This window comes from Castor canadensis, chromosome 11 (genome assembly GCF_047511655.1).
Source record: "Castor canadensis chromosome 11, mCasCan1.hap1v2, whole genome shotgun sequence".
Lineage (NCBI taxonomy): Eukaryota > Metazoa > Chordata > Mammalia > Rodentia > Castoridae > Castor > Castor canadensis.
In genome coordinates, this window is record NC_133396.1 from 5,378,979 (window position 1) to 5,392,918 (window position 13,940).

At 42.2% G+C, this 13,940-nt stretch overlaps 1 long non-coding RNA gene across 1 annotated transcript; it reads left to right on the top strand.

Annotated features, from left to right (window-relative positions):
• The first annotated feature begins 9,535 nt into the window (after positions 1–9,535).
• On the top strand, positions 9,536–10,253 carry LOC141414033 (uncharacterized). Its single transcript, XR_012439137.1, has 2 exons — positions 9,536–9,712; positions 9,964–10,253. It is a non-coding gene; the product is annotated as an uncharacterized lncRNA (long non-coding RNA).
• The last annotated feature ends 3,687 nt before the right edge of the window (positions 10,254–13,940 follow it).

Below are 13,940 nucleotides of genomic sequence, written 5' to 3' on the forward strand. Positions count from 1 at the left end.
TCTACCATGGAATCTGTCCTCCCGATCTGTTGTTTTATAATTTACACCTTCAAAAATTTTTCTTCTGTATACCAATTATTGGGATTTTAATAGAGACCATTCTCTTTTTCCAGGTTGTCTGATGCATTTTTTAAATTTGAAAAAAAAACATGAGGTTTCATTTTTTGGCCCCAGAATATCACTTTTTAAATGTTTTAATAGAATTTCTTTGGAAGGACAGTTATCATTATTTGGTTAAAGTTCCCATCCGGCCCTTCCCTAATTGGACTTCAGTTGGCGGTTCTGAGTGCTCAACTTGGTTTTCCTTCCTTTGCTATGTGTTCTCCTAAATTAGTCATACTTGTTGGGCCTACTTATAACCTTGCATGTTCTCAGCAGCTAGTCAGGTGTCTGGAGTCCTTCAGAAGTGGTGTAAGAAATAACAAGTTTCCACATTTGTGGGAAAGGGATGAGCAAATAGCACATTATGAGGCCTCAGTTGACACCCAAGGAGGAAATGTCACTGCCTCTAGGGCTTCCCAAGTGTAAGTAGCAACTATCTCTCAAAGCTGGGCTCAAGAACAACTAAGTTACCTGTGAAACTGCCCTCCAGGTCTTCCAAAATCTGAAGGCTTAAAAAAGTGACCACGTAGCTGCTCGTGGTTTTTATGGATCAGCAATTTGGACAGGATGAACTTCCTTCTGCTATCAGTGCAGCTCAGACATCCAGTGGCTGGCCTAGAGCTGAACAGTCCAAGATGGGCTCACGCTTCTGATAATTCAGGCCAAGTTCTCAGCTGGGTGCCTCAATTCTCCTCCACGTGATCTCCCTCATCCTCCAATAGGCTAGACTGAGCTCCTTGACAGGGTGGCAGAGGGTTTCAAGAACCAAGAGCAGAAACTGAAAGACCACTCAAGGCCAAATCTTAAAGGTGGACATCATTTCTGCCACATTCTATTGGCCAGAGAAATTCACAAGGTCAGCCTAGAGTCAAGGAGTAGGTAAACAGATGCAACCTCTGGTCAAGAGAGGTGACAAAATCACATTGCAAAGGGGGTGAATTCAGGGACGGGAGGACTTGTCACAGCCATCTTTGCCAGTAACCTAGCACATCTGGGGACACTGGATTTGCATACATAGAACTGCTATTTATCCTGGCAGTGCAGACAGATAGAGTCTGTCCCCCAAAAGAGCCCAGTCTTGGAGGAAAGGGGTGGGTGGGGAGGGGTTGTGGGACTGAGACCTCACTTCCCCTCCTCCCCCTTCCCCTGGTCCCCTATCCCTGAGGCAATTTGTTAAAAAAGAATAATAAAAGGATTTAAAAAAAAAAACAGTCTTTCTCAAGATCTTGTGTCTGACCCCAAAACATCATTTTTCAGTCTGCACAGGGCACCAACAACCAACATTTGCACTGCATCCTGTTTCCAGAATGGCTGCAGGCACATTTAATGAGCATAATAGTCTTTATAAAGTGGATGCTGTTATCATTCCTAGGTTCCAAAGCAAACTGAGGCATGGGGAATTTAAGTGACTTGGTTCAGCTGCACAGTAAATAGTGGAGCTGAGACTGTTGGGGTTTTGAACTTACCCTTGTAAGTACTCTCCTGCCCTTTGTGTGTCTGCCTCTGAGGTGTTTGGAAGTACCCTCTTCCTTGGCATTCCTCACTCCTTCTTTTTCTAACCCAAGGAGACCAAACTAAGGGATTCTGGGTGAGGCCGCCCTCTCTCCCAGCAACTACACCTCTCTGAAGGGAGACAAGTAGGCAGGGCCGGGCAGCACAACTGAGACCCAGGACTCCCTGGGGAAAGAGCAGGCAACGACTTGTTTTGGGGCTAAGGGTGGGGGACTGTCGCTAGGCACAAGCCACAAGAGGAGAGCTTGCCTGGGCTTGCATTCTGGGAGGAAGGTTAGCATCTGGGCTTCCCCAAGAGGACACAGTCAGAGAAAAGAGAAGGGTGCAGGGTTAGGCATATGCAGTTTCAAAGCACCAGCTGCAGGTCACTGGTTGGTGATACCCTCACACGCATACACACAAAAGTGTAATTTCAAGTATGTCCTCTTTTGGTGTGTCCAGCTTTCAGATGGTGCTCTTAAAAAGTTCAATCCTCGTAAGTGACCATGTGACTAAGCAGCTGAGATTATACCCAAGCTCTTGCCCCTAGAGTTGTCCATTTTAAGATGACACCACTATGTCCCTACCACCAGGTATCTGCCACAACCCCAGGTCACCTTGACCCACCATCGACTGCATCAGTTGCAAGACATTCACATTTATTCCTGAATCCCCCACAGCAGCCTCTCAGGTTCAGAGTCCCAGGTGGAGCATCCAGAGGCAGAATCTGCCCTAGGTTTGTGCTCTGGCTACCAGCAGGCAGAGAGGGAGTCACCTGCTCCTTTCCGTCAGACGGTCTGTACACCCAGAAACTGCAACATGATCCTGTGTTTGGATTCCAGACAACAAGTACATTTCCATTTCCCATTACATGTGAATTTCACTGTTTTTGAATTGAAAATGTTTTTTAGGTTTATTACTTTAAAATGTAATGGGCACTCTTTGGTGGTACTGGGTTTGAACTCATGGCCTCATGCTTGTTAGGCAGGTGCTTACCACTTGAGCCATTCTATCAGCCCTTTTTTTGTGTTGAATATTTTCAAGATAGGGTCTCGTGAACTATTTGACTGGGCTGTCTTCGAACCATGATCCTCCTGATCTCTGCATCCTGAGTAGATAGGATTACAGGTGTGAGCCACCAGCACCCAGCTTGTAATGGACACTCTTAACTTTATTTTCTTAAAGATGGGCAGATTTCAACTATGTATTCATGAAGGACCACTTTCTTGAAATGTACATATGTCATAGTTGTGTTCAACTATCTAGCGGGTGTGAAAAAGAAAACCAATGAAAGGAAGGAAGATGCCGCTCTCCTACTCCTGTTCTTATGAGAGGGACTGTGACATCTTTTTTATTTTTTTATTTTTGCCAGTGCTATGATTAGAACTCAGGGCCTTGCATTTGCTAGGCAGGTACTCTACCACTTGAGCCACTCCGTCAGCCCCACATAACATAATTCAGAAAGATAAAACCAAAATGAAGTTCTTCTACAACCAAGTGAGAATTCACTAGTGCCTTCCTTTAAGCATGAACTATATTAAATGTAAAGAACATTAAACAGCAGATTAGAGAGATGGAAACTCTTTTTACAGAGCATTTCTCTATGTAGCCCCGACTGTTCTCGAACTAGTGAACCTCCTTCCTCAGTCTCTCTCAGCTGGGATTCCTAGGGAACGTCGTCACGTTTGGCTAAACAACAGATTAACGAACTTGGATACGAGGTTTACAGAATGCAAGAGCAGTTAGGGCTCCCAAATCTTGGGCTGCATATTAGGACTACGAACATGAAGTATTATCACATCAGTATTTTGACTAGCTTCTATGATAGGGTAGAGAAAAGTGGGACATCTTTCGTTTTGGGTTGTATATAAGTTTAGTTGGTCTTATGGTTTGGATGCGTTTGCCCTCTGAGGTCCATGTATTGGCAACATGGTCTTCAGTGTGGTGGTGGGATGTAGCAAGGTGTCCTTAGGGCCCTGGAGCCATGCCTTTGAAGAGATTAAGGTATTTCTGGGGGACAACTTAGTTCTCAAGAGAAAGTTGCTATAAAAGTCTGAGTGTGGCCTCACCCAGACTCTCTCTTCCTCCCACCATGATGTGACACCATTTGCTGTTAGACCCTCACCAGAAGCCAAAGCAATGGCCCATTCTTAGCCATGGAGCCTCCAGATCTATGAGCTAAATAGCCTGTCTAAGCTATTTTCTTGTAGTAATGAAAAACAAGCTAATACAGTTATATGGGAAGGAATAAAGTAGGTACGTGGTATGTGCCCACTAAAACATAGATATCATACAGCATTTCAAAGATACCTCCATCTATGAACCTCTAGGAGAGGTGTTTGTTAACGTTAAGAATTTCCATAGAGCTGGGTGCTGGTGGCTCACACCTGTAATCCTGGGAGGCAGAGATCAGGAGGATTGTGGTTCGATGCTAGCCTGGGCAAATAGTTCCCACACCCTATCTCAAAAAAACCTATCACAAAATAAGGTCTGGTGGAGTGGCTCAAGGTGTAGGCCTTGAGTTCAAGTCCCAGTATCAAAAAAAAAAAAAGAATTTCCATAAAATCAGTGTCTAAGAGTGATTAAAATTTGAAGTTTTCCTGACTCATAAGCTTTTGATTCTTAGAGTAAGATCTTAAAAAACAACCAGAAAGAAGAGGCCAAGATGCTGGATATAAGAGGTTGTGCAGGAAAGGAGTTGGAAATCTGTGTCAGGACCCCCTGGAGTCTCCTGATTAATGTGTGCAAATGTAGGGCAAGACTGCACACAGCCAAGCAAAGGAAAATCACCAGAAGAGGAATGACTGCTAGGATCTGGGGACACAAGGTCCCCAAATCATGGGCAGCAGATCTGGAGTACTAGACATGTTAAAGCAAGTCCATGAGGCAGAAGGAAATGACACCAGGTGGAAGCTTAGATCTACAAGAAGAAAATAGAATTCTGGAAATGAAAAGTGTGTGGGCAAATACACAGTATTTTTCTCACATTTCTCAATGTTTTCCAAAGATAATTGACTGTTTACAGCAAAATTAACACCAATGTATTTGGGATGTTTAACATGTAGAAGTAAAATGTGCAATAATATTAACACAAAGTCTGAGAAGGAGAGATGGAAGTGTACAATTTTTATATTGTATAAAAATGGGGGCTAGGCATGGTGGCTCATGCCTATAATTCTAGCTACTTGGGAGGCAGAGTTGGGGAGGATCATGATTTGAGGCCAGACTGTGCAAAAAGTTTATGAGATTCTGTCTCACCCAATAGCTGAGTGTGGTGGTATGCACCTGTCACCCCAGCTACATGGGAGGCATAAATAGGAGCATCACAGTCCAGACCAGCCATGGCAAAAATGTGAAGCTCTAGTCAAAAAATTACTAAAGCAAAAAGGGCTGGGGGTGGCTCAAATGGTAGACCACTAGCTTAGCATGCATAAGTCCCTGAGTTCAGACCTCAGTACAAGCCCCAGGACTGAAAAAAAAAAATTGGGCAAGTGATTAGTTACAGGAGTGGTCAGTTGACTGAAAGGTCAGCAGGGAGTGGAGTTTAGGTTACACAGGTGTGTGCAATTATCAGAATGCATTGAACTGCATGGTAAGACTTGTGTATTTCAGTGTCTATGAATTTTCCCTTCATTTTAAAATATGGAAGGCAGCTATACTCACCACTACACCACCAACACCACACTCCTCAAACTTAAAATATGGGATAGAAAAAAGCAATCAATGGAATTCACACTAACACAAGAAAAAGAGAATATTAATGTTTATCTCAATACAGAACAATGCCTTTGGCACAATTAAATACTCATCCGTGATTTTTAAAATTTTCAGCAAACTAGAACTAGAGGGGAGTTTCTTGAATCTGATTTAAAAAAAAAAAAGCTACCAAAACATTAAATTACTAGGCACAATGGCACATGCCTATAATCCCAGCACTCAGGAGGGAGAAGAAGATAGGGAGTTTGAGGCCAGCCTGGGCTACATAGCAAGAGCCCGTCTCAAAAAATTAACTTAATAAAGTCAGCAGCAAATATCATTCAGAATGACAGAATCTTAAAACCATTCCTCTAGAAATTGGAAAAAAGAAAAGATGCCAGCTACTACCACTACTACTCAACATTAAATTGTTTCCTAGCCACTGCAATAAGGCAGGAAAAAAGATATAAAATTAATAAAGATTGGAAAGTCTTTGTTGTCTTATTGAAATGGATGCACATATGGAAATCAAAATAACCTATAAACTATTATGACTTTTTTTAGCCAAGCATGGTGGTATACGCCTAGAGCCCTAGCTACTCAGGAGGCTGAGGCAGGAGGATTGCTTGAGTCTGGAGTTTGAAGCCAACCTGGGCCTCATAGCAAGATCTCATCTCAAAATACACATATTATAATTTTTCAAGGTTGGGGATCAAACCCAGGGCCTTGAGCATGCTAAACTATTACAATTAACAAGTAAGTGAATTTAGCAAGATGCTGAACACTAAGTCAATTAAACAAAATTGTGTTTCCATAGGCCAGAAACTAATAAATAAGAAAAAAATTTTAATATGGTATGTTGCTCACACTGGTCTGGAACTCATGGGATCGAGTGACCTTCCACCTCAGTTTTCCAAGTGGCTGGGACTATAGGCACTCATCATTACACCTATCTTAAGAAATGAAATTGTAGTCGTTCATGGTAGTACATACCTGTAATTCCAGCACTTGGAAGGCTGAGGCAGGAGGATGGCAAGTTCGAGGCCAGCCTGAGCTACACATCAAGACCTTGTCAAGAAGAAGGAGAAGGAAGAGGAGGAGGAGGAGGAGAAGAAGAAGAATTGGAAGAGGAAGAGAGAGGGGAAGAGAGAGGGAGAGGGGAAGAGAGAGGGAGAGGGGAAGAGAGAAAGAGGGGAAGAGAGGGGGAGAGAGGAAGAGAGGGGGAGAGGGGGAGGAGGAGAAAACTAAAATTTAAAAACATTGTTTACAATCATTTCAAAATGCACCAAACATCGAGTAGTAAATCTAAGGGAAAACGGGCACAACTCCATACTGATAACTATAAAACATTGAGAAATTAAAGAACCCAAATACATGGGAGCTATATCCATAGTGTCCAATATAGCTAAAAGCCTCCAGCACACAGGAGGCAGAGGCAGGTTTGCAAGTTCCAGGCCAGCCTGGACTATATAGTGAGACCCTGTCTCAAGACAGAAAAGATACCACATTTACCCAAATTAATCTATAGATTTAATATGACCACAACTGACCACAATCAAATCCCAACAGATTGTTTTTTAGAGATCAGCAAGCTGGTTCTAAAATACAGGTGGAAATACAAAAGGCCAAGAATAGCCAAGGCAATATTGAAGCCACACCACAAAAGTGACCCCTTCCACTGCCAGGTTCACAGACGTTTGTGTGGCTGCAGTAATTAAAGCACTGCAGTATTGGCACAAGGACAGACTGACCAAGGACAGACTGACAAAAGGAGCAGAATCCAGACAAGATGAAAAAAAGTGCAAATTGTCTCCAGCAGAACTACCCTAAAAGAATAACCGAATAGCCGGTTGCCAGTGGCTCACGCCTGTAATCCTAGCTACTCAGGAGGCAGAGATCAGGAGGATCGGGGTTCAAAGCCAGCCCAGGCAAATAGTCCTTGAGACCCTACCTCAAAAAAACCCATCATAAAAAAGGGCTGATGGAGTGGCTCAAGGTGTAGGCCCTGAGTTCAAATCCCAATATTGCAAAAAGAAAAAAAAGAGTTACTCTCAAAAACACCATAGATAAATCAAAATGGAATGCTAAAAAATAAAACAACCCACAGGAAGGCAGAAAAAAGGTGACAATAGGGTCAGTGGAGGGTGGGGAGCAAAAAACATCAAGCCAGGCAAACAGGGATGCAAAAGCTGGAGCATGGGTATAAGACCAACTTGCACACATGGGACTACAAGGAGGCAGATGATGCTTTTACAGACAGTATAAGGAGGGACTGTTACAAGAGCAGGGTCTAGGGTCATGACCTTGAAGGAGAGACAGCAGAACTGGGCTTCTTCTCCAACTAGACCTAAGAACAAAGTTCAGCCTTTCTGTCTTTCAAAACCAGTAATTCCCAGCCACTGTCCTCCTGCTATTTCCTCTTCCTGAGAGTCAACTATTTTTAAATCTTCCTCTGAGCCTTTAGATACTTACCAAAACTTCTAAATTACAGTCTGGCATTGGTAGTTCCCTCTGCTTTACGTTTTAGGCACAGCTACTGACATCTTACATGGAAGATGAGGACTTGGCTCCTTACCTTACCACTGCCCGGCCACACATGAGCATTTCCTGCCTCCAAACTTAATCATGTCATACTTTTGGTTAGTCTAGAATTCTTGGTTAGTTTAGAATTCGGTGTTCGCATTCTTACACTTAAGTAAATGCTATCCACAGTGGGGCCATGGAGGAGACTATAATTACTTTTCCTCTCTTGTACAATTTTGCCTCCTCTGACATGGACGCTTGTTCTATTTTGGGATTTGCTTTGTTTTCTATGGAGTCGTCAGTAAATCCATTCCAAATAGCTAAATAGCTCGTGCAAGCTGTGAATCACACCAAGGATTTTATCAGTTTCATTATTTTGAAGAAGAAATTCTGCTCTGGGTTTGTGACCTCCTGCAATCTTGACCTCCTTGACTGGCCCATGTTTCTACTGCCACCCTGGTGACACTGCTCTGTTGAATCTACATTCTCTAACTCACATCTTCTTCATACTTTACTATCTTATTTTGGTTGAGCAGGTTCTCTGGCAACCTCCTTTTGAAAAGAAGTATGAGAGAAGAAAAATTTTGAAGACAGTCAGTCTACAAAGACCCATTCCTCCATTGCATTGATAGTCTGGTGAGGTGCAGAATTCTAGGTTGGAAGGTTTTCCTTCTTAGTTCACATAGCATCGCACCATTATTTTTTATCCTTGACTTTGAGAAACCTAAAGCCATTCTTGAATTTTTCATATGACCTATGTTTCTCCTCTCTAGAATATGGTAGAATCTTGTCTGGGTATTGGAGACCCTCTCACTCTAGAAACTCATGTCTTTTGATTCTAGAAGATTTTATGGAATTATTTTCACTTATGATTTGTACCCTGTTTTTGTTTTTGTTTTGTTTCTCTCTCTCTCTCTCTCTCTCTCTCTCTCTCTCTCTCTGTCTCTCTCTCTGGTTCTTCTCTGTTATTTTGTTTTGTTTTTTTCAGTTCTGGGGTTTGAATTCAGGGTTTACACCTTGAGCCACTCCACCAGCCCTTTTTTGTGATGGATTTTTTCAAGATAGGGTCTCGTGAACTATTTGCCCAGGCTGGCTTTGAACCGTGATCCTCCTGATCTCTGCCTCCTGAGTAGCTAGGATTACAGGCTTGAGTCACCAGTGCCCAGCTAAAAAAAAATTCTTGTTTATGGATCTGATAAAATCTAGATCTCAGCTAGGTACCAGTGGCTCACACTTGTAATCCTAGCTATTTAGTATGCTGAGACTGGGAGGATCGAGGTTCTAAGCCAGTCCAGGCAAATAGTTTGCAAGACCCTATCTCGAAAAATTGTCCAGGCTGGCCTGTACAAAAAGTGAGACTTTATCTCCAAAATAACCAGAACAAAAAAGAGCTGAAGGCATAGCTCAAGCAGTAGAGTAACTGCCTAGCAAATGCAAAGCCCTGAGTTTAAACACCAGAACCACGAATAATAATAATAGCCATAATAACAACAAATCTAGATTTGTAATATTTTTAAGCCCAAGCCCTTTGGGCACTGCAGCTCTTTTCAATTTTTGCTTATGCACTATTCCTTCTTTGTAGATAATTAAGCTGAAGAAACCTGGGAATAAAGTTTGGAAAAATGTAATAAAGTTCTTTGCCTAGTTGGAAAAAAAAAAAAAAAAAGTGTGGTCTGGTGGGAGATGATTAGATCCTGGGGCACCACACAAGGCTGTGTTGCAAGGGTGGATCCACTCCACAGGCAAGGAGTTGATATGAAGCAAGCCAGGCCTCCTCTGGGCCCTTGCTTCCTGCCTAATGTGATCTTCACTCAAGCTCCCACCATTGTGGTGCTCTGTGCCAGGAGGCCCATGCCTGAGCCAAGTTCTGTCAGTACCATGTTCTTGAACCTCCAGAACTGTGAGCGATAAATCTCTTTACTTATGAGTTACCTGGCCTTGGGTTTTTTTTGTTATTGTTGGTTTTTGGTTTTTTTTTTTTTTTGGTAGCACTGGGGTTTGAACTCAGGGCCTTACACTTACTAGATAGGCACTTTACCACTTGATCCACTCCTCCAGCCCCTTGGGTATTTTTTAATAGCATAAAAGAATAAGACACCAGGGAGGTTCCTACTAATCCTTATTTAGTTCACCCTCTCATCTTATTTCCAGAGGTGGAAGATGTTAACAATTCTCAACTGTTCTGAAGGCTGTGCAGAATGAACTGGTTTGGCTCTTGACTTTTCTCACTGGTAATTGAGTATTCAGCTATCTCGGATGTTAAATCAGTTAAACCTCAGAGCCATGTTGAAGTTGTCTACCAGCCTGTCCTCCCTAACCTTCTTGGTTAGTGCCTTAAAAAAAAAAAATCTCTATATTACCCTTTTAGCTGGACTTCAGGAAAGAACATAACTAAATGCATGTATTTGATCTGCCCTCATTATATAGAAGTCTAAGAGGAATGCTTTGTCAGGTGTATTTATTTCATGATGTTCTTTTAAAAGTTGAACATAAGCCTTCTTGGTCAAAAAGTGTAATAGAATATTGTCATGTGGTTTCAGTGCCCATGCTTGTATTTATGGGTATTTAGCCACCTCCTACACTGACACGTGGTAAATAACTGCTAATGGAGTCAGCAGGGTTCTCTATAGACACAGATGCAAAACTGAGAAGCTACTGTCTGTGGTGGGGCTCACTGAAAGTTAAGCAGGAGAGAGACAGTCAGATCTGCATTTCGTGTAAAGCTCTCTGGGAGCTTAGCAAGTGATGGATCTGGAAGAACAAGATGGAAGGCAGGGGGTTGGGGGTAAAGCTCAAGTGGTAGAGTGCCTGCCTAGCAAGTGCAAGGCCCTGACTTCAACCCTAATACTGTGGAGGGAGGGAAGGAGAGAGGGAAAGAGGGAGGGGAAGGAAGAAGGAAGGAAGGAAGGAAGGAAGGAAGGAAGGAAGGAAGGAAGGAAGGAAGGAAGGAAGGAAGGAAGGAAAAAGAAAAAGAAAACAGGGAGGTAAGTTAGAAGAAGACTGTAATCCAACTGAACATGGACACCAGGAGTTGGGTACTTGAATTCCAAACTAATAAAAAAAAAATGACTGTGACCTGTTTTAATATAATCATCATAAATAGAAAAAGAATAAATCACTATGATTTATTTTGAAATAGTAATGATCACAATATATGAAATATTCCGGCAGCACAATTGAGATTAATGAGGAAATAGCTTTCAGTTTCATACTTTTAACATTTTTGTTTCCTATTGTAACCAAGTCCAATTGCAACTGTGCAAAATTTATCAGTTACACTGTGTGATACAAATAGGCAAATCAATTATCTATTGTCAAGATTAATTTCTCATTTATGCAAAAATACTGTGTGATACAAATAGGCAAATCAAGTATCTATTGTTAAAATTAATTTCTCATTTATGCAAAAATAATGTTTTTAAGTTGCATTTTCTCAAAGTTGGAAAAAAATCTTCCCATTAATAGGTCTATAGAAAAGATAGAAAAAAGGAACTTCTTCAGTCCTGAAAGGCATTAGGCTCTAATTGTGTGACTCACAAGTGTTCATCCATCTTCTGACTAATTCAGAATGTCCCGACTTGTTCAAAATGTAGTCATCAGATGTATTTTGTCTATGTAAGCTTGGTTTCAGCTCAGCTCACATTCAGTGCATAAATTTGCCTCTTTATAAATTCTTGACACACAACTGCAACAATTTTTATCATTTTCCTTTTTTTCATAAAATCATTAATCATCTAAAAATGACTTTGATTGAAATGACAAAACCAATTTCTGATACACAATGAGAACATTTAATAAGTTTTGATTAGGAACTTGATTGAAATTCAAGCCATTTCACATGCTGAGAAATAAATTGATTTAGTAAAGATGCATTTTTGCAAAGTTGCCTACACGTGAAGTTCTGATCTCTTTGCTTTGCGAAACCGTAATCCAATCTGTAGTCCAACTCTATGACATTCATAATACTTTTAACAATTTTAATTATGTAAAGATAACTTTATCATTCTAAAACTATCTGAGCTTATTTCAGATGTAGAAAAAAAGAACAAAAATTCATGTTTCATTATGGAAAATTTCAAACTTATAATAGTAGAAGGAATAGTGTAAAGAACTTCGCTACGCAGCTCAGTTATAGTTACTCAAAGCCAACTTTGCTTCATCTGTATTTTACACATCTACAAAAGACTTGATTATTGTATCATATTGCTTTATCTCTAAATATTTCACTAATATATTACTAATGGATAGGAACTCTTTAAAAGAATAACCCCAATGATCCTAGCTGGTGCAGATGACTCACACCTGTAATCCTAGCTACTCAGGAGCAGAGAAGAGGAGGGATGGGTTCAAGGCCAGCCTGGGCCAATAGTTCCAGAGACCCTATCTTGAAAATACCCAACACAAAAAAGGGCTGGTAGAGTGGCTCAAGTGGTAGAGCACCTGCTTAGGTGCCATGAAGGCCTGAATTCAAATCCCAATACCACCAAAAAAAAAACCCAAAAGGTTTGCAATGTGCCTTTGAAGAGGCGATTAGGAGCCCCTTCTTCTTCCTCTCTTTGAGTCCTGGCCACGATGTGAATAGCTTTGCGCCATCAAGTGCTTCTACCACGACGTGCTGCCTCCCTCAGCCCCCAAACCATGGAGCTAGCTGGCCATGGACCGAAACTTCCAAAACTGCAAGCCAAAAGAAGCCTTTCTTCTCATTGATAGTCTCAGGTATTTTGTTTCAGTCACAGAAGACTGATGGATACATCCAAATATCCAGTTCATATTGCAAATTTCCCTAAAAATTCAAATTTTAAGATAACAAATCAAGAGCAAAGAAAACATTAAATTAAAAACCATTGCAAGTGTGGGTTTGGAGACCTAAGGCAGATGAGTAAGTAGCCCATTCCCATGGAGAGCAATATCATTCCTGCATCCTGAGAGGGAGTTGTAAACTGCATTTCTGCATCCTAAAGAAAGATACAGGGTCTGCTAGACCTTGGGCTGATGAGCAAAATGCTCCCAAGATTGTTCCCCTCCCCCAATAAAGGTGCAAACCAAACCAGTTCACCTGAGAAAGCCCGTGAAACGCACAGCCAATGAGAAAACCCCCCAACCCAGAGTTAGAACGTCCATAAAATCCCCAGCCTTCACCTGAGCAGCGAGCTACTGGTTTCCAGGCTCCGCTGCACTGCTCTAGCTGTAGCCTTTCCTTTCTCTCTAATAAATCCCACCTCCTATACCGGCTTTGGCTCCTCACAGCTGCCCCACGAGCCAGTTTGCTGGCCTGTGAAGGCAAGGACCCTCGACCCCGGCCCACAACACTTCAAACTGACACGTAACGCAAGGGACCAATTTCAAGCCTAAGGAACTCTACAGATACACTCTCTGGTGAAACTGATGAGAAGACAGCCATTTAAAGCCTCAGGAAACCATCCTTAGGACAAGCAGCAAGTGAAGAAACACCTATTCAAGAAAGTCTACTGAAGTTGCAGAATCTATTTAAACCAAACACCAACTTTGAACTTGCCCCTCTCTCCACGCTCCCAGCTCATTGAGACAAAAACTCCATACCAGTTTGATCGGTGCAGCCAACAACAGCAGGCTCCTCTCCTCCCCCATCACAGGACTTTCTTCCTGAGAGGGCAGGACACTGCTGTTTCTCACAGTGCCCCAGCTACCTGTTGCTGAGGCCAAGGTAATTTTAGGGCATGGGTGGCCAGGAAGTAAGGCCTCTCCTTGGCGCCAGAATCCTGGGGCTCCTAAGGCAGTGACTCCATCCCACCAGAGGCAAACCAAGAAGACCAGAACTAAGGCTTCCTCTCCACCCACTGCTCCAACCCAAAAATAAGAATCTCGTTCAGAGAGGAGCAGCACGCCACTGTCCACACTCCAACCCCAGAATCCTAACTCAGAAAACTGGCCTGGAGAGAGAAGGGGCTATAAGCTGATAGGTCATAACCTCTTCCCAAAGATGACTTCTTTTTCAGAGGGTAAAGTTCAGTCTGAAGGCGCACTCAAAAACAGTGGGGGAGCACCTACCTAGCAAGTGTGAGGTCCTGAGTTCAAGCCCCTGTACCACAAAACAAACAAAAACAGTGGGGGTCACCATAACAAATAATTGGAACAAGTTTGGTAGATTC